Genomic DNA, 23,440 nt, shown 5'->3' with positions numbered 1-23,440 from the left:
AACCAACTGAGCCACCCGGGTGCCCCTACGTCACTCTACTTCTTAAACTCTTTCATGACTTCCTTGCTCTTAGGATTGATTCCAAATCCTTAATGTGACTTACAGACAAGCTGTTCTAAAATCTGGCCCCTGCCTGTTAGTACATTATAAGATTCCTTGCAAAATAAACTTCCACAGTCCTTCTTTACAGAACTCAATTCTGAGTTTACATGTAGAACTTTCTAGGTTGATGCCTGATGCATAGTCAAATATACTTGAAAATACCTTTTTCCACCAAAAAGTCTTTTCCCTTCTGGAAAGTAAGGATGTGGAAGGCAAGGACCAATATGTCTCCATGTTTACATGCTGTTGAGCTCAGTTCTTTGTCTTGCTTAAATAAGTGGAAATTCTTATCACTGGTGAGCAGTACCCAAAAGACCTACATTCACAGGCTAGCCCTCTGGCAAGCTCATTGTTCCTGCCTCCTTCGACCCCAGAAGACTGAGCCAGAAACGGACATAACTTTCTCCAGTATAAGAAATACTCCAGGGGGCATCTGGTACCTCGGTGGCTGAACAACTGCCTTTGGCTCAGGGCATGATCCCGGGGTCCTGGGATGGAGTCCCACATTGGGCTCCCCACAGGGAGCCTGCTTCTTCCTCGGCGCCTATGTCTCTGCCTCTCTCTCTGTGTCTCTCATGAATAAACAAATAAAATCTTAAAAAAGAAAAAGAATAGAAATACTCCAGGACTTTTTCTTTATCTCTATTCTCAAGAAATGGTGAGGATGAAAGGGTTTTGCTTCCTTTACCAGCATTGCGCATGCACCACTCCTGGCAGGGCCTGGCCCTCAAGGTCAGCTTGTCATCGTTTTTGCAAGATCTGCTTTTTCTCACCTATCTTGGAGTCTCATCACTTAAAACACTTTCCCCACGAAGAGGCCGCCCTCTGCATTCCCAGATGAGCTGTGCGGGCCGAAGAGATGGGACAGATGCTTTGCTGCAGCTTGCCCTACTGGAAAAACAACTCAGGCTGCTTGCTCACTGGTGACCTCTCCAATGGAACAAACCTCCCCAAGAGCAGAATTCCAACCCCAGCTACGGAGCCAGCTGGAACCAGAGCTGCTTCGCCGGGGCCCTTCGGAAATTCACACGGTAACAGCCGAAGACATCAAACTGAGCAGAACAAGTGAGAGAGGCCCGTGCCTGCCCAGGGCCCCCTCCACTCTGCCTCAGCCTGCCCAGAGGCACCCCCTGGCCCATCGGCCATTGCCCCATCTCTACTGCTTGCTGTTGTCCCCTGAATGTGAGTCCTTGGTCTCCAATGAAAATGAAAGCCCTGTGTAGGCAGGGGAGACCTGGTTTGGTTTCCCCACTGTGCCCGGGCAGTGCTTCACTCAAAGTCGGTGCTTGGAAAACACCTGCTGAGCATAAGGCTTCCACGCATGCACGCACAAAAACACACAAAAACACAGCCTTATGAAAGCTCCTCCTGAGCCTGGGTGGCTCAGTGGTTGAGTGTCTGCCTTCAGTTAGGCTGTGATCCTGGAGTCCTGGGATCGAGTCCCGCATCAGGCTCCCCATGGGGAGCCTGCTTCTCCCTCTGCCTATGTGTCTGCCTCTCTCTCTGTGTCTCTCATGAATAAATAAATAAAATCTTAAGAAAGAAAACTCCTCCTGAGTTGCCTCCTACTAAAAGGGTCTGGGCAGGGTGCCTGGGTGGTTCAGTTCAGTCGGTTAAGCAACTGACTCTTGATTTTTGGCTCAAGTCATGATCTCAGGGTCACGAAATCAACCCCTGAGAGGGATTCTTTGCTCAGCAAAGGGTCTGCTTGAGATTCTCTCTCTCTCCCTCTGCTCTTTCCCCACTCATGCTTATGTGCAGGCTCATAGATAAAGAAAGAAATTAATTAAATAAATAAATCCTTTAAAAAGTAAAGCAAAATAAAAGGCTCTGGGCTATCTGTCCCAGTAGGTCTGGGCAGAGAGCTCACCAATCCCTGGCCGTAACTGTGGTCCTCCCACCTGGGCCAGATAACATCTCTGGAATGACCAGCCAGAGGCAGCCCCCAGCAGATGGGCCGGGAGCACGCAAGGCATCTCCCTCCCAGATGGCACCGTGGTAGGCAAACTTGGTCAAGGGTGCAGGTAGGAAGGACAGGGAGGCAGTCACTCCCCTTGAGACCAGGAACCCTGGGGGGCAGCACTCGATTCCCTAGGGCACTCCAACAGTTCAGGGGGGCACATGAGGCCAGGGCAAGACATGCCAGGTCCGAGCCGCCACCAGGGGCCAGGCCAGACAAGGCAGCTTTGGGGCCTGGGACGCCTTTGTTCCCTGACACAGTCAGGACATTCCTTAAATGCAATCTGCCAGAAGAGTGGCTTCATTCAGCCTTGGTGGAGGCCAGCTGTGTGGGTGGGGCGCAAAGGGTTGGCGGGGTGGCCCTCCGCCTGGCAGGTCCCGCAGCTGGCACAAGCAGTTTCAGTCTCCGAACAAGAGGCTGTCAGGGTCACTCGCGTTCACACTGGAAGTTTGGGAAAATACTGTCTGACACAGAAAGAAGCTGGGAAGTAACTGCTTATCTTTGAGTGGAGAGCTGAGGGCAAGTTTGTAGTCTCCCTTTATACCCTCCCCGGTTCCTCAAAGCAGAAGAGCGACTTGCTGCGCAGACGGAAGACACCATGGCCGGGGCTGCTATGTCTTCTGTTCACTCGCTTTTTGTATTCTGTCCATTTGCTATTAGTAAACATGCATAGGAAGAAGAAAAAAATCACCCTCCATCCCAATTTCCTGTTTCTTTCCAGCGTTTGGCAAAAGTAACCAAACACTGGTGGACTGATGTGCTGGAGGAAGCTGCATCCTGTTCAGGCCTCCATCTCCAGCGGGTAAAAGCAGCCCTGGCAACCTAACACCACCACCACCCTGACCTTGGACTCAGCTTGCCCCCCTTATCCCCCACGCTGATCCAGGGTCCAGAGGCCCACACAGGCAAGGGCCCTGCCTCGAGCTCCATGGGAGTTGGCCTAGGGAATGAAGGCCTCCTGGATCCCCAAGCTTCTTTGTCTGGCCAGGACCTTGGTGGCTCCCAGAGAATGGAGTGTCTCACCCCTGTCCTCACACTCCCCTGGGTTCCTGGTACAGAGGCAGCGATGTCAGTCAGGTCCTTCCCACCTGTATGAGGTTCCAGATTCAAAGCCCCCAAGTCTTAGCCCCAAATATTAGTTTACTCTTGGCTTCACCATATACTGGCTGTGTGGCCTTGGGGAGCTTAATTAACTTCTCTGGGCCTCAGTTGTCTCCTTTGTAAAATAACAGTACCTACTTAATAGGATTTGTATAAAGACCACAAATAATCCCATCACGTGTGTATACTAAGTTCAATGTTAGCCACTAAATAAAACCTAAATTCCTCTTATAAGATGGCTATAGAAAGCCTTCATAAACATCGCCCCCCACCCCTGCCAACACATACCACATACATTATAATTTTAGTAGGGTGGCTTTCAAAAGGTGACGGGAAACATCCCTATCTGATTTCGTAGGACTATGAAACCATGTCCTCACAGAAGGTCAGCAGAGGCTCCTGAGGTGGAGTTTGGGTTAAGCCCCTCTAGGGAACCACCTTCCTAGAAACACCGCTGAACATAAACAAATGAAGGGTTTCAAAGCTTCCTAGAGCTCTCCAGCCTGGGCTCAACAAGTTAAAATTGACCCCAGAAACACGCGGGGAGAAGAGCCAGTGCCAGGCCGTGATGTGAGAGCTAGCTCTCAGGCCCTTTCACCCTCTCGTCCCACCCTCTGTCTGTTCTCCAGCCCCTTCTCCACCCACAGGCTGCCAGCTGCCTGCCTCCACAACCAACCCAGGCAATGGTCCTTTGGGCAAAGAATACGACGCTATCAAAATTACCGCCTCAGTGGGGATAAGCCAGGGAGTGAGCAGTACCCATCGGCTGCTCAACCCCCTAGCCCCCAGCATCCACCTAACCTTCTCATCTGTACCCACCTTCCCTCTGGGAAGTCCCTGTACCCCACCACATTGGTGGTCTGGGTGAGACTAGAACCCCGCCGCTACTCCTTGGGCAGCCACATGACTTTGGACTCAGCCAATCAGAGTATCTCATTCTCCCAGCCAAGGACTGCCTTTGTGAGGTCCCATGACCAGAGACGAGCAATGGGCCTCAGCCTTGGGACTCTGCCTAGGCAGTGCCCGTCTCCTTCTTAAGGCTCCCTCATCCACTGGGACGTCACCCCTGGCCCCAGTGGCCACCTCTGGGAATAGTTTGCCTGAGAAGGAAAACAGGGCCTGGAGAGTCTGAGAACAGCATTTCAGCCCAGACACAGACTAACCTTCCCCTCTACCACTCAGTTAAGTGTGGCCAAGACATCCCATTTTTTCATTAAGCCAGATGGGGGGTGAGGAGGGAGTTTCCTCTGCTGGCAAATGGAGTGTAGACAACCCAGCACACCTTCTGATGCTGGAACCTGGGCCAGGCAGTCTGCATGAATTTCAGTTCACCCTGCGAGCTAGGCATCACCATCCCTCTTTCACTGAGGGGAGATCGGGTCACACTGTAAATATAGAGCCCAGAATCAACAGGTCCCTTCATCCAAATCTACTCTACACTGGTAAAGATTTGCTTATTAAACTGTCCAGAAAGTGAAATTCTAAGGAAAGCAAAGTGTGGGGAAAGGCCCAGGGAAAACCAACACACACACACACACCTTGAGAAGCCTGAGATGAAACGTCACAAAGGCCTAGGGTAAGGGCAGAGGACAAGGAGGCAGAGGGCAGTGAACACAAACTTCAGCCAGCCTCAGGAATAAGGCAAGAGTAGAAACCAAAGGGGAGGGCGGGGGGAGACTCTAAAAGCCCAGTGGGGACTCCCCAGACAGTGTGACATCTGGAGAAATGGAAGTGTCTGAACAAAGATCGTCACTCATCCCAGGCAGTGCTGATGGGCTTCAAGATGCTAAGCCCCACGGGAGCATCCAGGGGGTGCAAGCTGCAGCTCCTGGCTCTGGAAGTAGAGCTGGGAAAATGCACCTCTCCCCCTCCACACCTGACTCCCCAGTGCCAGGGGCCAGACCCCAATGATCAAACAGCTGATAAAATGGGTGTGGTGTGATTAGGTATGGGGGGGGGAGTGGAGGGAGAGGGAGAATCAGCCTAAAATGGTCCTTAATATCAGGAAGAATGGAAAAGCAAAAGTTCCACACAAAGGAGCAATTTTAACAAAGCCAAGCAGATCTGAACAGCTGTCGAGCTAAACCAACCTGCTTCTGTGAGCAGAACATCTCGAATGGACAAGAACTGACTATCACATAGAGAACTGTACATAATCCCTTTATGTGAACCCCATCGACTTCGAATCAGCCCCTTGCAGGAGTGAAGAATCAGTAAGGAATGAAAATTAGTGATTTTGGTCTACTCAGCATTCTTGCTCCCTTCCTTTGGTAGTGGGACGACCTATTCTCTGTGGTTCAGATTTGGCTGACCCCACCTCGGGAGATGGGGTTGTAGCTGAGGACTGGCCATCCTTCGGGCCACTGTGATGGGTTCAAGCAAGGCCAGAATTTTCCTTAGGATTTGCTCTATGGGCTTTGGGAGCAAGAGGTCTTTCTTTTCTTTGGATTACAAGCCATGAGGATGTATACTTGGAGCTGGAGTGGACCCCTTTCTAGTCTGAGGACGAGGCCAGTGCCCAGAGAGGAGCAAAGCTAGTAATCAGAGAAAGATACAGAGCCCTACCCAAATTGCTAGAGTCCCTAGGTCCAGCCATTCCTGAAGCTAACTTTGTACTTGCCAACTACATGAACCAATAAATTCCCCCTTTTCACATAGGCTGGTGTTTAGTCACTACTGACCAAAAAGGTCCTTATTAACATGGAAGTGAAGTCCTAACAGTGGCTCCACCCCCTTTAGAAGGCACACCTCAATTTCCCAAAGCCATAAAAGGGCTCCCTTTAAAAGGTCCAAACACAGAGCCTACAAGGCCAGGCAATTTTCTTGGATGACCCACATGGTACCCAAACCACCAGAAAAATTGCTGACAGTGGCCAACAAACACTGAAGGCACAGCTGTGTAGTCCCGGTTAAACCACGGTAGAAAGCAGCAAGCATGGGGATGGATGCTGGGAGGGGTGGGGGTGGTGCTGCCTGCCTGCCAGGAACCCATCTCTTCTCTCTTTTCTGACTGGGGCGATGTCCTTGTGCTGATCTCCATGATCCACAGTACAGGGCTCACCCCACCTTCAAATTGTGGGCAGGACACATGAGCGGGCTTTGCTGTCCACTCAGTGAGTAGGACCTAGAGCTATTAAAAAAATAAACAAACCACAATTTAGCAGAAAATATCAAAATGCACTGTATCTAGTAAAGGAGTGGAATCTCTCATAAAACCTTTGGTTTGGGGGGGGGGTTGTGGGTGTGTGTCCTGGGATACTATGTAAAATACATTTCTTACCAAGGTCACAATAAAGGTTTGAAAAACACTATTGCAGACCCATAATCTCTCATCTGAAACCTTCAATGCCAGAGGTGCTTTGAAATTTAGTATATCTCAGATTCTGGAAAAGGAACACAGCACAGATGCCCCAGCGAGGTCTGAAGAAATACCCGGGAACCAAAGACATTAATATTTCTATAGCAAAATGCACAAAAACTCATACGAAGTGGTTGATAGGTTTATAAATGGTCTCACGTCATTTTAGATGCCTCCAAATTCATTTGTGCCAACCTCACAGAAAAATTTCTGGTTTTCCCAGTTTGGGAATTGGGGGAATTGAGGAGATGAAACTGTGGGCCTTTCTTGGGATTCCCAGGATCTTTTTCCTTCTGTGGCCTCAAGATTGGCTTTTAATTGTCCAATTTTTAAAAGAGACTTCATGGATGGTGGCAAACCCACACTGGCTTTTAATAAATTAGTGCAAAGCTGCAAGATCTGTGGGCAAAGCTGTCTGTGGGCAGATGGGTCCACTAACCAAAATAACTCTGCTTCCGAGTGGGACTGACTTTTGATCTAAAATGGGATTGCCCAATTATTTTGGCCACAGGTAGCTACTGAGCAAGTGCAATGTGGTTTGTCTGACCTGAGTTGTGCTGTGAGTGACTTCATGCCACTTCCTCATCGCCCCACCAAAGAGAATGTAAAATATCTCGAGTGTATGTGTGTCTTCTTTAAATATCAATTATATGTTGACATGATGGTATTTTGAATGTATGGAGTTAAAAAAAATATTCTGAAAATTAATTTCACCTAGGTTTTGTTAATTTTTTTGTTTGTTTGTTTGTTAAAATCATGAAAAAACCCCTCCTCCTGATTCCTAATGCAAACAAAACAGCATTCAGAGACCGGGAGCAAGAGACTTTGCCAAAGTCACACAATTAGTTTGTGGAAAGCTCCATTTCCTATATCCACCCAGGGCTTTCCAAACCTGCTAACTGAAGCAATTCTGTATCCTGAAGAGCAGACGAAGGACTAAAGATCATTCTTGAAGGAGAGTTCAAGGGAATGGTGGTAAAGGGTTTGGGAAAGGTGGAGCCTTCTCAGTGCATTGGCTCGGCTGGATCAAGGTGAGAGGGGCGGGGAGAGAAGTGCTCTTCTAGGAAACCAGCCATGACAGTGATGAAGTAGATTTGGTTACTGGGTGCAGGCTGTACTCTGTTGACACGAACGAAGGCCAGTTATTCATCACAGAAATATTCTAAATTGAAACCCTTGAAGCTCTGTTATATAAACAATGTAAAGGTATCACAGAGTTTTGAGTAGGACCATTGTTTTCACTTCATGTTTCAGCCAAAATTTGTCAAAAGAAACTGCTGATGTACGACTTCCGACTCTTCCAGTGCATTTCAGTTTGGGGGAACATTTGAGGTTTGCATTTGGCTCTTGATACAGATCCCCTTTCCTCTCCCGAGCCCATCTCAAAGGGACCACTCAGCTCCTCCCTGCCTCACCTCCTCACCCTATACCTTCTCCCACACTGTGGCCCCAGCCCTGCACACTCTGGAACTGTCTTTAGCCACTTCTCTGGCGTAACCAGGTTCTCTAATGCAACAACCACACATGCCACATTCTGAGCGATTATCCCCTCGACCCTCAAACCAGGCTTTCAGAGCACCCCAGTCCGGGTCATCATTTCAGCCTATCAATGTGCCCTGCTCTGTCCTATAACAGCTGTTCAAAAGTATTTTCCAGGTGCCAGCTATATATCAATACTCTTTTTTAAAGATGGGGAAGGCAAGCAAATACCTATTTCTCATGACTATATTCCTTGAAACTATAAAATAAGAATGCATGTTGCAACTGTTTGCACATAAGGCAGAAGCATTTCCTTTTACTTCCTCACCTCATCTGTGGTGTTACCCAACTGAGGATGCTTCTTATAACCCATGACATCTCAGAATCAACCTCTTCTCAATCAGTCCCTCTGCTTCCAACCACGGTGAATTTTCCATTTCCGCATAGTGAGGGGGCTGTTTGCACCATATTATATTTCTTTGGACAAGAGATTACTTGCTAATTTTTCCAAGTCCCTAGAATTCCACCTGTCTCAAACCTCAAATCAGATTTCTTGAGCACAAGGGTCTGCATCCTGGCATTCACTTTGGCCATTCCCCTCCTGCACCTGGTCAGGCATCCATCCAGCCTAGAGCAGGAGCTCACAGGTTTGAAGACCGTGCAGGGAAGGGGAGGGGCTGGTGAAGTGTCCCCCTTCCTCCAGACCACGCTTCTGAAAATTTCAGGCCTTTCCATTCAAAACTGGTCATGGGGACCCCATTCAGAATCTCCAGAACAATTCCAGCTCTGAATCCCAAACTTGGTTCAGGAGTTGCTTACTTAGACGTGAAGCTTAATTAGAAAAACCTGGAAATAAAGGAGTTTTGTCTTCCCATTGTTCTGAATGTCATTTGGCAGAAAGTAAAGCTAAAATACAATGAACTCTAAATTCAGCAACAAGGATTAATAGATGTTATGATGGGTCATTTTCTACTGAAACTTAAACTATGAAGATAGAATTACAGTTAAATAAAGAACACAAAATGCTATTAATAATAAACCAGTAAAAGAACGAATACAAACCAACGGAGGGGAACTGCTTTTATTAAGAATAAAGTCAGCCAAATGGCTGACCAAGCTTATCACACTGAGCTCTTCTAATAAGCCTATAGGGTAGATATAATCATCTCCCTGATGAAGAAACAGACTCAGGGAGGTTAAATAATTTGCCCCAAGTCACTCAGCTAGTAAGTTCAGATCTGAATTCAAGTCATTCTGATCCTTCCCCCCCAAGGGGAAGGATCCCACCTTGGCTGGCCTCCCTCGCAATTTCTTCTTTCATGTCCTGAAGTTTTTAAGCAAAAACTTAAGTAGTTTAAGTTTTTAAGCAAAACTTAAAAAAAGAAAAAATCCAGTCATTTAAAAACAGACCCTAGCAGAGAAGGCATGGCTAAGGGTATATTGTTTGCTTAGATTTATATATGAACACAGAAAACTCTGCTAGCCCATCTCCACCCTGATTATTATCAGTACAAGTCATCAATGACCAAATCATATCTTATGAGAACGGTAACACAGTAGAAGAGAACAGTAAAAGACTTGAGAAATACATTTAACTTACAACAGGTACTGAGATCAGTATGTGCAAGTCTCTGGTGACAATGAGTCGTTCAGAGTGATAATGAGTTGACAAGTTTACCAGTAAATCCCGCATGGTAATTATTTTGCTAATGCAGTTAGGCATAGGTGGCCAAATTGCAAAATGTATCAGCCTTATTACTAGGTTTTAAATGACTTTGAAAAGAGTTAGCTAATGGAAAATAGTCCACCACCGAAATGTATTTTGTGAGCCCCATGTGTAAACATGCCTTACACAGCTTATCACAGCCAGGAAATGAAAGGTGGCCAGACGAACATCTGTAGGCCAGCACCACGGATGACAGTTGTGAGTCCTCTGGAAATGAATCCACTTTCCTGTTCCCCTGCACAGCAGGTCTCCTCAGACAGGGTTCATGGGGAGAGTTACACCTATTAATGGAAAGGTAAAGGAAGGGGTTTGGCTGACGAGTGATGTTTTAGTCAAAGTCTTCTTTTGGCTATTAGAAATAAGTTTTAGGAGCGCCTGGGTGGTGCAGTCAGTTGAGCATCCGACTCTTGGTTTTGCCTCAGGTCTTGATCTCAGGGTCATGGGATGGGGCCCCACACGAGGCTCCGCATTCAGTGTGGTATCTGCTTGAGATTCTTTCTCCCTCTCCCTCTGCCCCTCCTGCTTATGCGCATACTCTCACTCTAAATTAAAAAAATATATCTTAAAAAAAAGAAATTTCAAATGAGTGATCTGTGGGCTGGTCAAAGAAACCCAAATAGCTCTCCCTGTACTATAATAAAATATCTTACCCATCCTTTCTTTCATTCATTAAAACAGGCATGCTCGGGGCAAGGGACAAAGATTGCCAACTGAAATTTAGAACTAAGAAAACAACCCATGTCATCAATCTCTTTTTGGATTTCTTCCATAAACCTTAACACTCCTGTTTCAACTGGGTATACCTTTGCTAAGGACACCAAAAAGGGTCATTCATATGACATTGCCACCTTATTGAGCTAGGAATGAGCAAATGCCACAGAGTATGATGGTTAGTGTTAGGTGTCAACCTGATGGCCCTCGGCCTCCATAGTCTTATAAGCCAATCTCTTCCTATACATAAGTAAAGGATGGATGGATGGATGGACAGAGACAAATATCCTATTCATTTTGTTTTTCTGGAGAACAAGGACTAGTACACAGAGCTTTTTGCCAAGGAGATGTCCTGCTCACTTTGAAGGACATTTAGAAAAAGGCAAGAAACATGTTATATGCTTGGGAATTATCCTGAAACCTAAAACCTCCAAGGTGCTCTTCTAACCCAAACTTACTCCAACAAACATAGTTCAAAACCCCACAGATCTGGACAGTCTCTTGGGTGCTGAGGCTCAAAAGCCCTCAGAACTTTGGATGTGCATTTTCTTCTCCAAGCAAAATTTCTACATCAGTACAATATTTTCTTCTATTTACATATATTTTACTCCTATGAAATGAATCCAGACCAAAAATGGTGAGCATTATTCTAGACAGATGGGAAGATATAGAATTCTGTAGCATTACTGTGAGGTATCCACTGATCCCAGTCTGGAAATATCAATCAAAATTATTCTCAAACTCCTGATACCTGATGTTTAATACAGATGCCTACCCTCAAGGAATTCTGGCAAATGTTCAATTTAAGGCCTAAGGCCAGCATTCCCTTGAGAAAAGCTGGGTCAGAGGACCAGGACATTTCTACACAGAGACTAGGAGAGTCCTGGTGCAAAGAGTCTGCAAAGATGGAACCACCTTGACCTCCATTTGGCAACTAAGAGGTCACATCCTATGGTGGGGTGCTGCCTCAAGCTGACTCTGCCACTGTTTTTCTCACATCTGGATTTCTCACATTCATTTCTCCACCAAATACTTATGGAGCACCTTCTTTGTCTTGGACCCTTAGATTCAACCACTAAATGAAATGGGTAAAATGGGTACCACTGAATAAAAGGCCCCTTTGAATACACACCAACATGGTTCATTGTAAGTCCTCTTGCTATAGTGATGTTAGTTTTTCTGTGTATTTTGGATGAATACAAACACAAACTTTCTGATACTCTATTTTCCCCCCAAGATTTTATTTATTTGAGAAACAGAAAAGCATGAGAGAGAGAATGAGCAGCAGTGAGAGGCAGACGGAGAAGCAGATTTCCCACTGAGCAGGGAGCCTGAGGTGGGAATAGATCCCAGGACCCTGGGATCATGACCTGAGTGAAGGCATATACTTATCCAAGAACCCCAAATATCCTGGTATTCTTAATGTCACAGTATTCTGTGCTTCTCTACATATGAATGGATGGCAGAAAAACCTGTATGTTTTCCTATAGGTCTTTTATTACAACAGCTTTTTTCCCCTTATGATGAAGGGAAGGGGAACAGACGAGGCTACCTCAAAATATGCCACTTTGGCATATTGATTATTTAGTTACTTAAGAAACAGCCAATGCAAGGACACTGACCCTCCTTTGTCCACCTGAAAGCAGGAAATAAATCTCCCACATGAAGGTACCCTCCCTATACCAGGGGGGCACAGAGCATCCTTATCGCAAGAGATAGGGAATTCAAGGCCGACATGGCTGTACAAACACACTTTGTGTTTGTACAGCCATTTGCTACCCCAATTCCAGCCCCTTTTGTTTTGTCAAATCCTGACCAGTAATTGTTCCTTTGTCTAAAAGGTAGGAAAGCTGACTGCCTTGGTCATTTCTTGAAGCCTCTGTTTCTAGGAGTTTCTGTACATATGAAATTAGATTGGTTTTTCTCTTATTAATCTGTCTTATGTCCAAAAATTGACCTCCTCTATAGAACAATCCCAGAGTGGTGGAAAGAGTTTGGTTAGCTTTCAGTGACTGTACTAACCAGGCAGGTGAATGTCGGAAGTTTGATAAGCTCTTTGAACTAGAGATTTCCTACTTACACAAGTGGGAAAAAAATCATACCTCTTTTGCAGGGCTGATGTGACAGCTAAATGAGAGAACACCTGAAAAGCACCAGACACAAAATATTATTTAGTAAATGTTAATATTATCCTCTGTAGCGGGTTGCATAGTGGCTCCCAAGCAATGTGTCCGAGTCCTCAGCCTTGGTCCCTGTGAATGTGATCTCACTTGGAATTGGGTCGTTGCGGATGTAAATAAAGATCTCGAGATGAGATTGTCCTGGGTTTAGGGTGGACTCTAAATCCAATGACTGGTATCCTTCTAAGAGAAAGCAGAGGGAACTTTGAGATACAGAAACACAGGGAAGGAGGTCATATGGAGACACACAGAGAGACTGGAGTTAACGCTGTCACAGCTAAAGAAAGCCAAGCCCCACCAGGAGCTGGAAGAGGCAAGGACAAGATTCTCCCCTAGAGTCATCAGAGGGAGCCCAGCCCTGCCAACACCTTGATTTGGGGCTTCTAGCTTCCAGAACAGTGAGGGAATAAGTTTCTGTTGCTTTAGGTCACTAGTTGGTGGTAATTTGTTACAGCAGCCCTAGGGAAACTAAGACAACCCCTTCAACTCATGGAACTAGGAGATTTATACGCAGCTTTAGGAAAAAAACCCAAGAGTCAGTAAGGGACAGACTAACAAAAAATTAACCTGGTTAGAAAAAGTCTGATTTCTCCACTGGATTATAAGAATCTGATTAGATTTAAAACCAGTCAGGACAAAACTTCTGAATTTGAAAACATTTGTTCTGGCAAAAGAGAGCCTTCCATTTCTGCCATAAATAATTATCAACAGGGGCGCCTGGGTGGCTCAATGGGTTAAGCATCTGCCTTCAGTTCAGGTCACGATCCCAGGGTCCTGGGTTGAGCCCCACATCAGGCTCCCTGTTCAGTGGGGAATCTGCTTCCCCCTCTCCTTCTCCCCCTCCTCCTCCCCTTCCTGGGATATGCCCAGCTGCCCTCTACTGGGCTCTGCCCCTCACATGGTGACCGTGGCACCTGAGCCTCTCACATACTGGGAGATGTCTTGCAGGAGCAGTTTCCAGACCTAGGAACCACAAGCTAGGAAAATGGGTTTCTGGGAGTCGGGGTGAGGCAACTCTTAGAACATACACCAGATACAGAAATTCCAAGCTGCATCTCTTGGAAGGTTCCTTGAGCCTGCTGGCTTCCCATCCCATGTGCAGCCTGCAGCGTGTACACCACACATGCCACAAAAGCCAGTCAGGCCAGCTGTCTAGCGTGTCGTATCATGTTAGGCAGTGCCCTGGGCCACCAGCAGCCCCGAGCCACAGGCACAAGGCTGAGCCCCTGCCCTTAGACTCTAAGTCCTGGCCCTTCTGGACCAGGACCTGCCCCGCGAGCCTCCATCCAGCAACGCTGAGCACGAGGCACTAGTGGGGCACTTGCCTAACTTAGTATCACTTACTTAAGCCTCTACAATCTTATAAAAAAGATTTTATGAACCAATGTGTAAAGTTACTTCACTTTACTAAGGTTACAGAAACAACCAGTGACAACACTGGCTGCCCAGATCTTTGGCCTGGCATCCATGACTTCCCACACCTGCCCCCAAATAGGGGAGACCCTCCTGCTTAGTCCAGACGACTTTGGGGCTCCAGCACGCAGCGTGCTCTGTCCAGACCACTGAACTGACAGTGCTGGCCTGCTATGGCAAGGCACTCGACCCCCACTATGCCTTCATCCTGATGACAGCCCTCAGTGCCACATTTCGTTGTCCCTATTTTATAGATGGGGAAAACTAAGGTTCCCCAAAGAAAACATGTCTGCTCAAAGCCATACTTGTGTGATACAGAGAAGGATCTGAGCCATGGCCCCAAACCCCATGCCTTTCTTCCCAAGCAGAAGCCAGGCTATGCCACTGACTTGAGAGGGAAGCCCTCTCTGAGCAGCAGCTGTTGCTGTGAGCCTAATTAGAGGTTAGGGAGTGAGAACCAAGCTGTCAACTTACATTCCATCCTTTGAGTCCCTCTTCCCTTGCTGACATCTCCTGTGCAGGCTGCTGCTTTGTTATAAACTCAGTCAAGTCACAGCTGTGACAGCTGCTATGGGTTTGCCTCTGGGCTCCTGCTGCTGCCCAAGTCGGAGGTGGAGGGTGGAGGGGTCCTGGCCTCACCGTTCTTGTGGGCAAGACCCTTGGGGCCTGTGTTCGTGTCCTCGGGAGGCCATAACAAAATACCATGGATAGAGGGGCTAAAATCAGCAGGAATAGATTCTCTCCCAGTCCTGGAGGTGAGAAGTCTGAAATCACATGTCCAACAGGGCCATGCTCCCTCTCAAGCATCTGGGGAAGAATCCTTCCTTGCCTCTTCCTCATTTCCCGTGGCTGCCAGCAATCCTTAGCCTTCCCAGTTTGTGGCTCCATCACTCCGATCTCTGCTTCTGTCATCACAGATCTTCTCCCCGTGTCTCCATATTCAAGCGGTCCTCTTCTCATGAGGACACCTTACCTTCACTGGGTAAGAGCCCACCTGAATCCAGGATGGCCTTATTTTAACTGGATTACAATCTACAAAGATCCTATTTCCAAATAAATTTGCATTCCAGGGATTAAGACTTGAACATATTTTTTTAGGGATATCACTCAGCCCCAAACAGTACAATGGCAGCACAGGTTGATTAAACCATTGGTGCAGGAGAGGTGAGGAGTCATATGCAACCAATGGCTGACACGCCTTTGCAATGTGTTTCCTGGGTTTCCCTGACTCTTCTGACAGTCCTGATTTGTCAAGACTTGTTTGAGGCCTGACCCTCCTTCCTCTGCTTCCTCCCATCTCCTCAGCCCATCAAGTTCATGAAGAATATTCCTTCATGTCGGCCTTGATCACCACTCACTCACAGTGCCAAGTTTGGTGGCCAGCACAGAGCAGGCCCTCAATACAAGTTTGTTAAATGAATGAGTGAGCCAACAAATGGACATGGGTACCATGAAGGGCATTTTGGAAGAAGACAAAGCTACATCAGGAGGGTAAGTTGAATCATGCCACCTGCCCAGGAGTTCATAACTCAGAAGGTGGGACAGACTCATCCCACTCACCACCCTGCAATTCAAATGACAATGTGTTAAGTCTACATGATACCATTGTATGGGGCAGGAGAGTGAAAGTGATTGGGGTAATCAGAGAAGGGAAGACAGTCTCTGGACTGGGCTTTGGAGGGTCTGGATAAAATGAGGGGGCAAAGACAGTGTCTAAGACAGACTCGAGAGCCAGGGGGGCCACCAAGAGGGAGGAACGGCTGGAGCACAAGCTTCTTCAGCAGCCAGAGGTGACTCCTATAGGGTGAGCCAGGCCTGAGAGAGTGAGTCTTGCCAACTAGGTGAAGGCAGGTCACCCTGCTCCCCAGGTGATGCCATCCAGTTGGCACTAGGGAGTCACTGCAGGTTCTCAACAGGAGGGAACTCCATCCCCACTTCCCAGTGCACATACTTATTAAATCACGGTGGCCATTTTGGCAAAGAAAGCTACTAACTTTTCCAAGCCCTGCTTGACTCTCAGTAACGTACCAACACAATGTTCTACAACTACAATGCGCAGAAGTGTCTAGGCACATATATTGTTCTTTTCCATTCCTAAACTAACATACAACCCAGGAACCACCTCCTCCCCCCATACCCTCCAGCATACCCTTAAGGAACCTCCAGGGAGTCCAGTTCTCAGTGGTATTTCGGTGATCCCTGGGCACCAACCTCCAGTGAATATATATATATGAGGCGACAAACTCCAAGTCATAAGGTGGCCATCTAGATGATTCAGGACAGGTTTAAATAATTTAAAAAACTAATACTAAAATGGAAACATAAAATTTTAAATCCTCATAGAGAAACAATATCTAGGACACAGTTTGAGGAACATAATCTTTATAGGTGATACAGGAAAGCATCCACAATAGGCTTTCAAGGACATCGTCCCCTCCCCCCACCACACTCCCCACAGAGCTCACGACCCTCACAAATGCTTTCCACACAGGTCCATCCCAACCCAGTGACCACAATTAGTGTAAGGCACAATCTGTCTTTGAGCATCTTGATTTTCTGGATGCTGATCTCTAACTTTGGGGCTGAAACTGATAAGAGAGGTAAGCATGTTCCTAGTAGGATTGTTTAATGAGCTGATTCTTGAATTACAGCAAAGAGTTGAGGGTCTCAAGTCCCAGGAACAAGATGCAATCCGTTAGCAAGAAGGGAAGATTCTCGGGGCACCTGGGTGGCTCAGTCGGTTAGGCATCTGCCTTCAGCTCAGGGCACGATCCCGGGGTCCTGGGATGCAGCCCCGCCATCAGGATCCCTGCTCAGCAGCAGTCTGCTTCTCCCTCTCCCCCTCTCTCTGCTCGTGCTCTCTTCCTCTTTCCCTCAAATATATAAAATCTTTTTTAAAAAGAAAAAATGATTTTTAAAAAAAGGAGGGGAAGATTCTCAGATATTAGTGGACACACCTGAGAGAGGCCCAGTAGGGAGTCTGTCAAGAGGATGCACATGGTCCCCAGCACCAAAGCACAGAGCGATGAGCAACGGGAAAGGGAGCACAGCCTTTGAACAGGTCACTCCTTTGCACCCTGTAGGCTACCTAAAGGATTTCTGAAAAGGTTAATGGAAAAACCAAAACCCAAGCTGAAAGAAAGGGTAAGAGACTATACCCCAAAGCCAGGCTCACGTTGTAAAGAATATGAAGTGTGAGCTCTGCCTTTCAAGGCAGTCCAAAAGGCCAGGTAAAGGAGGGTGGCAATCATTCCTATCTGATCCAAGATGCCATCCTTCCGGAGGGACAAGCCTTTCCCTGATGCTAAGTTTTAAGAGGAATGCCTCACATTTGACAGATGGAGGCTCCGTCAGTGTTTTTCATACTGACGACCATCAGCAGGGCCACGCAGGCCAGCAAGGATGGTCGGGCCACGTCCCCGAGCAAGGCCCCAGGTGCATGGGAGGTGACAGCCCACACATCTCTCTCTGGCTGAGCCAAAAGGGAAACAGAGCTTTGGGTGACTTCCCATCTCCCCTGAGAACAGGGGTCCGTCTTCGCGACCAAAGGTCAGAAGGCAGGACACCGCGGGCTGTGCCAGGGCAGACCCTCATCCGGGCCTGCAGATGGACACTCGGGGATCTAGACTCATCGCAGGCCAACCCCGGGTTCTCCGTGAACATGTCACAGAGAGCGAATTTCGGGGTACGCTCCCTCTCCAAAAAGCCAGGGGGACGATCACCCCTCCGTCTATGGGGGCTGTCTCCACTGCACACCCCTCCCCTCCTGCAGCAGGGGCCGCCCGATGCCAGCGCTGAAGGGACAGGACGTGGCCGCGGGCAAGAGCTAACCATGAAAGGGTTGTTGGCAGAGCAGCGAGGAACTGACCACTAAGGAGCCGGGTCCCTGGAGCAGATAACAGGAGGCCGGAGGCCGCTGGAGCCCGTAACCTCCAGCAAATCACTGCTAACTGCCGGGGAGAGCGGAATGAAGGCTCTGCTTGAACTTGCAAGTTTATTTCAGGCTATTCCAAAGCCTTCCGGGCCCCTTGGCAAGGAGGCGGGGGGCGGGGGGGTTGGGGATGGAAGAAAAGCCTGCTCTCCGCCCTTCTCGAACTGTGGGATAACGTTTTGCAACATCACGCAGCCGCTCATGGCTCTGGGAGTGCACACACGCTTAATCCTAACAGCAGGTTGGCCCATCTTCCCACCCTTGCAGGCCGGGCCCAAGCAGGGCACGCGATCATCAGCCACAGGGACACGTTAACACGCTCCGTGTGCGGACAGGGACAGGGAGCAGCGCAAGCAGCGTGGGTCGCCAGGAGCCAGATTCTGCATATGAGTCGCTGCGTGGGAGATAAGGACCTGGAGGCTGCACCTGCCCCCACATGTGGCTGCTGGGCAAGTTGTGGGGTGGGAGATAAGGACCTGGAGGCTGCACCTACCCCCGCACGTGGCTGCTGCAAGCCGCAGTGTGGGAGATAAGGACCTGGAGGCTGCACCTGCCTCTGGGGAGCACAGCTCAGCAACGGGTGCCAGGCTTTCCTGACCGGCCCCGGGGCAATGGGTACAAGAATCCTATCTGTCGTGAAACTGATTACGGTGGGCAACCACAGGTGTTCCTTCTGACAGTGGTTTCCTTGGCTGGGTGTGGGGAAAAAAAATCACTCTGATTTTTAAAAAGTTCCTAGGAAAAATTATCAGTGAAATTTAGGAAAAAATTTCAAGGGAAAATTTCAAAGGAAAAGAGAAGCCCTCCCCGCCATGAATCCACTGCTGAGCATCACCGGTTATACAAGTTTTGCCCTTCTAGCTCATCTCTGCCCTCTTTTTTGCTGGAATACTAAAAACCAATCTATTTAAGTGGCTTAGCGGTTGAACGTCTGCCTTCGGCTCAGGCTGTGATTCTGGAGTCCTGGGATCAAGTCCCGCATCAGGCTTCCCACGGGAGCTTGCTTCTCTTTCTGCCTAGGTCTCTGCCTCTCTCTCTGTTTCTCTCATGAATAAATAAACAAAATCTTAAAAAAAAAAAAAGAGGACAGCTTAGATACTGCAATATGCATCAATAAATACCTCAAGGTGTCTACTTGATAAAATCTTTTTACATTAATTTAAAACCAATGACCATACTCAACAAAATTAATATTCCAAAACCATATTCTCTGATTTTTTTGGGCACCTCTTGCCCAGAAGCAGGATGCAGAGGGTAGGAATAGCAGGAGGTGAATGTCCTCTTTTGCTGCCACCAAAGCAGGGTGACCCTGGACAAGCTGATCAACTTCCCTGACCCTTAGCCTCCTCACCACTAATAGAAAATCAGAGGAGTCAGTTTCTCAAGTTTTATCTAAACTCTAAACACTTTTATCCTTGGGCCTCTGAGAGTCCTGGCAGGTTAGCTATGATGCTGCCTACACGTCACTTTAATACTCTTCTTTGAATAGTGTAATATATACGTGCATGTACGTTAATTTAAATCCACACCCCAGGGTGGGGAGCTAATGTTTAAAGTATTTAGACTCTACACATCACAGGCTGCTGGCTAGCTGAAAGACTCCACCCAGAAGTCCATACCCCAGAGGCAGCTACTGCATGGCTTCAGATACATTTATGGGTACGAACATGATTTCACCTCTGAAATGAATATTCAGGATAAACAGAGTGGCTGGAAATCTTCCTCCAGCACCTGCACGGTGGCAAAAACAGGATGTGAGAATCTAGGTAAACCAGCATCCTCTCTCATTCAGAGTCACACCCTAGGCCCAGGAGGAAATGCAGCACAGCATTCATAACGTTACTGGAAGATTCTGCTGTCCCAGCCACTATGGTAGCTAAATAGTGCCACTGGCATTCAGTGAGGTCCTGGGGGCAGGACACCTGCGCGCCAGAGAGCCATAGCAGCAGCAGCAACAACATCAACATCAATATCATCATCATCATCAGGCCCAGGGAACACACTGTTAGACTGTTCTTGTATCTGCTTGCTCACAGATGTCTGGGGTGAAGCTGATTTCAGAGACTTGCTTTCACTTTAGCATTAAAGGGGGTTGTTTGTGGGGAAGAGACCTGTGGCCACTTCTAAATCTTACCATTTGGAAGCCGCCATGTTTGCAACAGTGCCCTTAGTGTGGCTATCTTCCCACTTCTAAACTTCTCCTTACATTATTTCCCTCCATCTGGAATTCCCTTTTTGTCTCCCCCACTTCTCTATAAATCCTTTCCATCTGTGAAAGCCCAGTTCAAGCCCCGCTTCCTCCAGTCTTCTCCACCATCAGGACTTAGGTGGCAGTAGGGTGATAACTGAGCTCATCCTCACATTTCCCAGGACCATGAAATATATTTTGGAATATATTTGGAATATCTAGGAATACTGGGAGTATTCCTGAGACAGCCTAGCATCTGCCAGGCCTCCCACAGGACCCCAGGAACAGGATATTCCCAGGACTCGGCCATTAGCCACTGGCCTGCTCTGTTTCTCTCATCTCTCCCCATTTGCTACTGGGCAGAGCAGCAAAAATAATGCTGAAAACATTTCTCAGTCTGGTTGTCAACACACTCGGTTCTCAAAGAAAAAAGCCAGGTGGGCTGGCACTGAGGAAGAGAAAGGGGAGGAAAGGGCAAGGATTTGGCCACCATCTTGGAAAGAAGCAATTCAGCTCCACTGGGGAACAGTCAGATCACGGGGTAAAAGGGCTTCTGGTGTGGGTAGTTGTAAATGCTGATTCTGAAGAAAGACCAGCAGGGCAAGACCTTTCATCAATCCGGGATAAACAAACAAAACAAAAAAAGATGATTTACCAAGGTCAGTATTTGGGTCACGGAAAATTCTTTGTGTTTACTTCATTTTTTTTTTTTTTTTAAACAGCACAAGAGCAGAGGAAAAATGATTTTTTTGCAGGGGGTGGGAGGGGGGAGGCCCTTTTATAGATCATAAACTTAGCAAATGAAATAGGATTCCAGCAGGGGAGTAATAGTGGTGAGCCCTACTGTATTTTATCAGGGAGAAAAAGGATAAAATGGAATGCCTCCCCCGCCCCACGAGAACCACTACATTAACTTCCCCCCAGCAAGTCACATCCTGTAGAGACAGTAACAACAAAGGTTTCTTGCCTTTAATGCAGATGAAACAGCACAATTCTTTACTTTGTTCCAAATTGAAGTATCTTCTTGGGCTTAAGGAGTGATGCTATAAGAATATAAGACCTGCTTTGTGGAGACTCTCAGGGTAGCTGGAGAGTTTGAACCCCCCAGAAGGAGCACTGTCTTGTCCCCAGGTCCCTGGACAGTCATGGGGGCAGGCTGCAGCCCCCCCTTGTGAGCCCCTCCCTCCCAGTCCAGAAGCCTTGGGCGCCATGTTTCATTCCAGTAGGTTCCCAGATTTTCCCTCTGGAAACGCCAAGCCCAGCCCCAGGCTGACTTGCCATTGTTCGTTGCAGAATTTATGGCTCAGATAAGGGAAGCTGCACAGGGCTGGGTGGAGTGGGAGGACAGGGGTTGCCACAAGTGAAATAACCTGGTATTTTCTTTTGCTTTATTCTCCATATCTCAATGTCCAGAACGAGCCGAGGGTGACCAGCTCCGGAAGCTTTCATGATGCCAAATACCTTCTCAATGACTTCTTTTGTGCATTTTCTTCTATTTTTATTGATTTAAACTTTTACTGGGAAAATAGCATGCATGCACGTGGTAAAAGTACAAATATGCAATGAAAAGTTTCCCTTCCCTCTCAGAGCCCCCTGCATCAGCCTCCTCTCCTCCTCCTCCTCCTCTTTCTTGGCCACTACTGTCAATGGACTGTGTAGCCTTCCAGGAATTTCCCATGCATACTCTTCTATATAAAAAGATAGAAAAACATAGACAAATCTCTTATACGAATCTCTGACGTAGGCTCACACTACATACAGCATTCTGAACCTTGTTATTTTCATTTGTCCCTTCGTGAGACACTTTGGGCAACGTATGGATGTGCCACATTCTTTTTCACAGCTACATGGTATTCCACCGAATGGATGCAATGCATGTTTAAAAATATACTTTGTTTATAAAAGGCAATGGTCATTATTTTGCAAAACTGCATTACAGGAGAGTCATAATGCCTCTCATTAACTCTCCCTCTCACCACCTTTGAAAGTTTCAACCCTAGCACTTCAGAGTCCCCCTACCCCACTGGATGACACTGGGACGTTCACTGGGGGGTCAACAGGGATGTCAGTAACTGGAAAGGTCAAGGTCAGACCCTCAGAGCTCTGCCCGCCCCCAAGTCTCCCTCTTTAAAGTCTCCAGGCCTTGATCACCATGGTTATCTGTCAATGTGCCCCCTCCGACCCCCTACAGCCAAGTAGTAAGATAATCTGGTCCCTTCTCTGCTGGTAAAATCATCAAGACCACAATAGACAGAGACACCATCTGGGACCCAAGACCACATCTGCCTAGCGTTGTAGAAGATTCCAAAGATAGGAGCCCCTGCCCTTGTGGCACAACACAGTCCCACCGATGAAAACCGTCTCACACAAACGCCACATGCCCAATCCCCTCTTGCTGGCTTCTCTCTGAAGCCTCAGCATTCCAGGCTTGCGAGGACATTTTGTTGGTTACTTCACAGACCTTAACATGCCCTCCCCAAAATCTCCCAGGCAACATGACCCTAAACATCTCAGCTAAAGTTACAGATTTGAAACGGCTGCACATTATCATTGGATTTTTCTGAAACTTGGTCATTTAAGCAGAAAGGGAAAAAGTGTTTCTGGAAACTTTCTCCATGAGACAATAGCACAGCTGGCTAACCCTCTGGCACGAATGAGAATGCCGGAGGCAAACGGCACCGACAGACAGGACAGTGGTCTCATTCGAGGAGCTGCAAATGTGCCTGCTTCCCTAGAGGGTCTTCACAGATACCCCACCTGAGCCAGAGAGAATGCTAGTGGGTCTCAGAAGACCCTCTATGAGGCTCCCCTTCCCCAGCCCTGGCCTTAAAAGAAAGGCAGATGCTGGAAGTCTTGGCTTTAGGGAGGCCATTCTCACTGGTTTGGGAGCAGCAGGGTTTGCTCCATATTTGTTCCCAGATTTGTCTTTAGCTGCTCAGCATTTACACAGGAGCTGCCAGAGTCCTGAACTCACCCCCTCACTGGATAATTCTAGAAGAAAAAAAATCATGCAGCTGTTTCAGCTTCTCTATCCTTGGAAAGACCTTCCAAATAGGAGTTGGAGCGGGCCCAGGGCTGACGTTGCATCCTGAAGAAACTCTTTCCTAGACAGATTTTAAAGAACTAGGTCTGTGGGATAGGGGGGCTGAGTAGGGGTGTGTGGTGGCAGGGCTAGGGGGAGGCGGGTGGGTTTAAATCCCTCAGACCCAAGGTGTGGCAGGTGGAAACAGGAACATGCCTCATGGCTGCAGTGAGAAGGGAGTTTGTCACAAGACCAGACATTATCTAGTG

General features: G+C 47.7%; 1 protein-coding gene across 15 annotated transcripts in view; it reads right to left on the bottom strand.

The window, feature by feature from the left end:
• AFAP1L2 (actin filament associated protein 1 like 2) overlaps window positions 1-23,440 on the bottom strand; it is a 96,889-nt gene that overhangs the window by 47,397 nt on the left and 26,052 nt on the right. For 2 of the 15 annotated variants that reach the window (XM_072805203.1, XM_072805205.1), the window contains exon 1: window positions 9,853-9,991. The exons of 7 other annotated variants lie outside the window; for them this stretch is intronic. The gene's annotated coding sequence lies outside the window, so the exon portion shown is untranslated. Of the gene's footprint in view, window positions 1-9,852; window positions 9,994-23,440 lie in introns of those variants that run through there. 6 more of the 15 variants (XM_072805204.1, XM_072805206.1, XM_072805201.1 and 3 more) reach the window with 5 other exon arrangements.

Source organism: Canis lupus, chromosome 29 (genome assembly GCF_048164855.1).
Source record: "Canis lupus baileyi chromosome 29, mCanLup2.hap1, whole genome shotgun sequence".
Classification (NCBI taxonomy): domain Eukaryota; kingdom Metazoa; phylum Chordata; class Mammalia; order Carnivora; family Canidae; genus Canis; species Canis lupus.
Note: the sequence above shows the minus strand (reverse complement) of the source record. Positions and strands in the feature narration are given on the sequence as shown.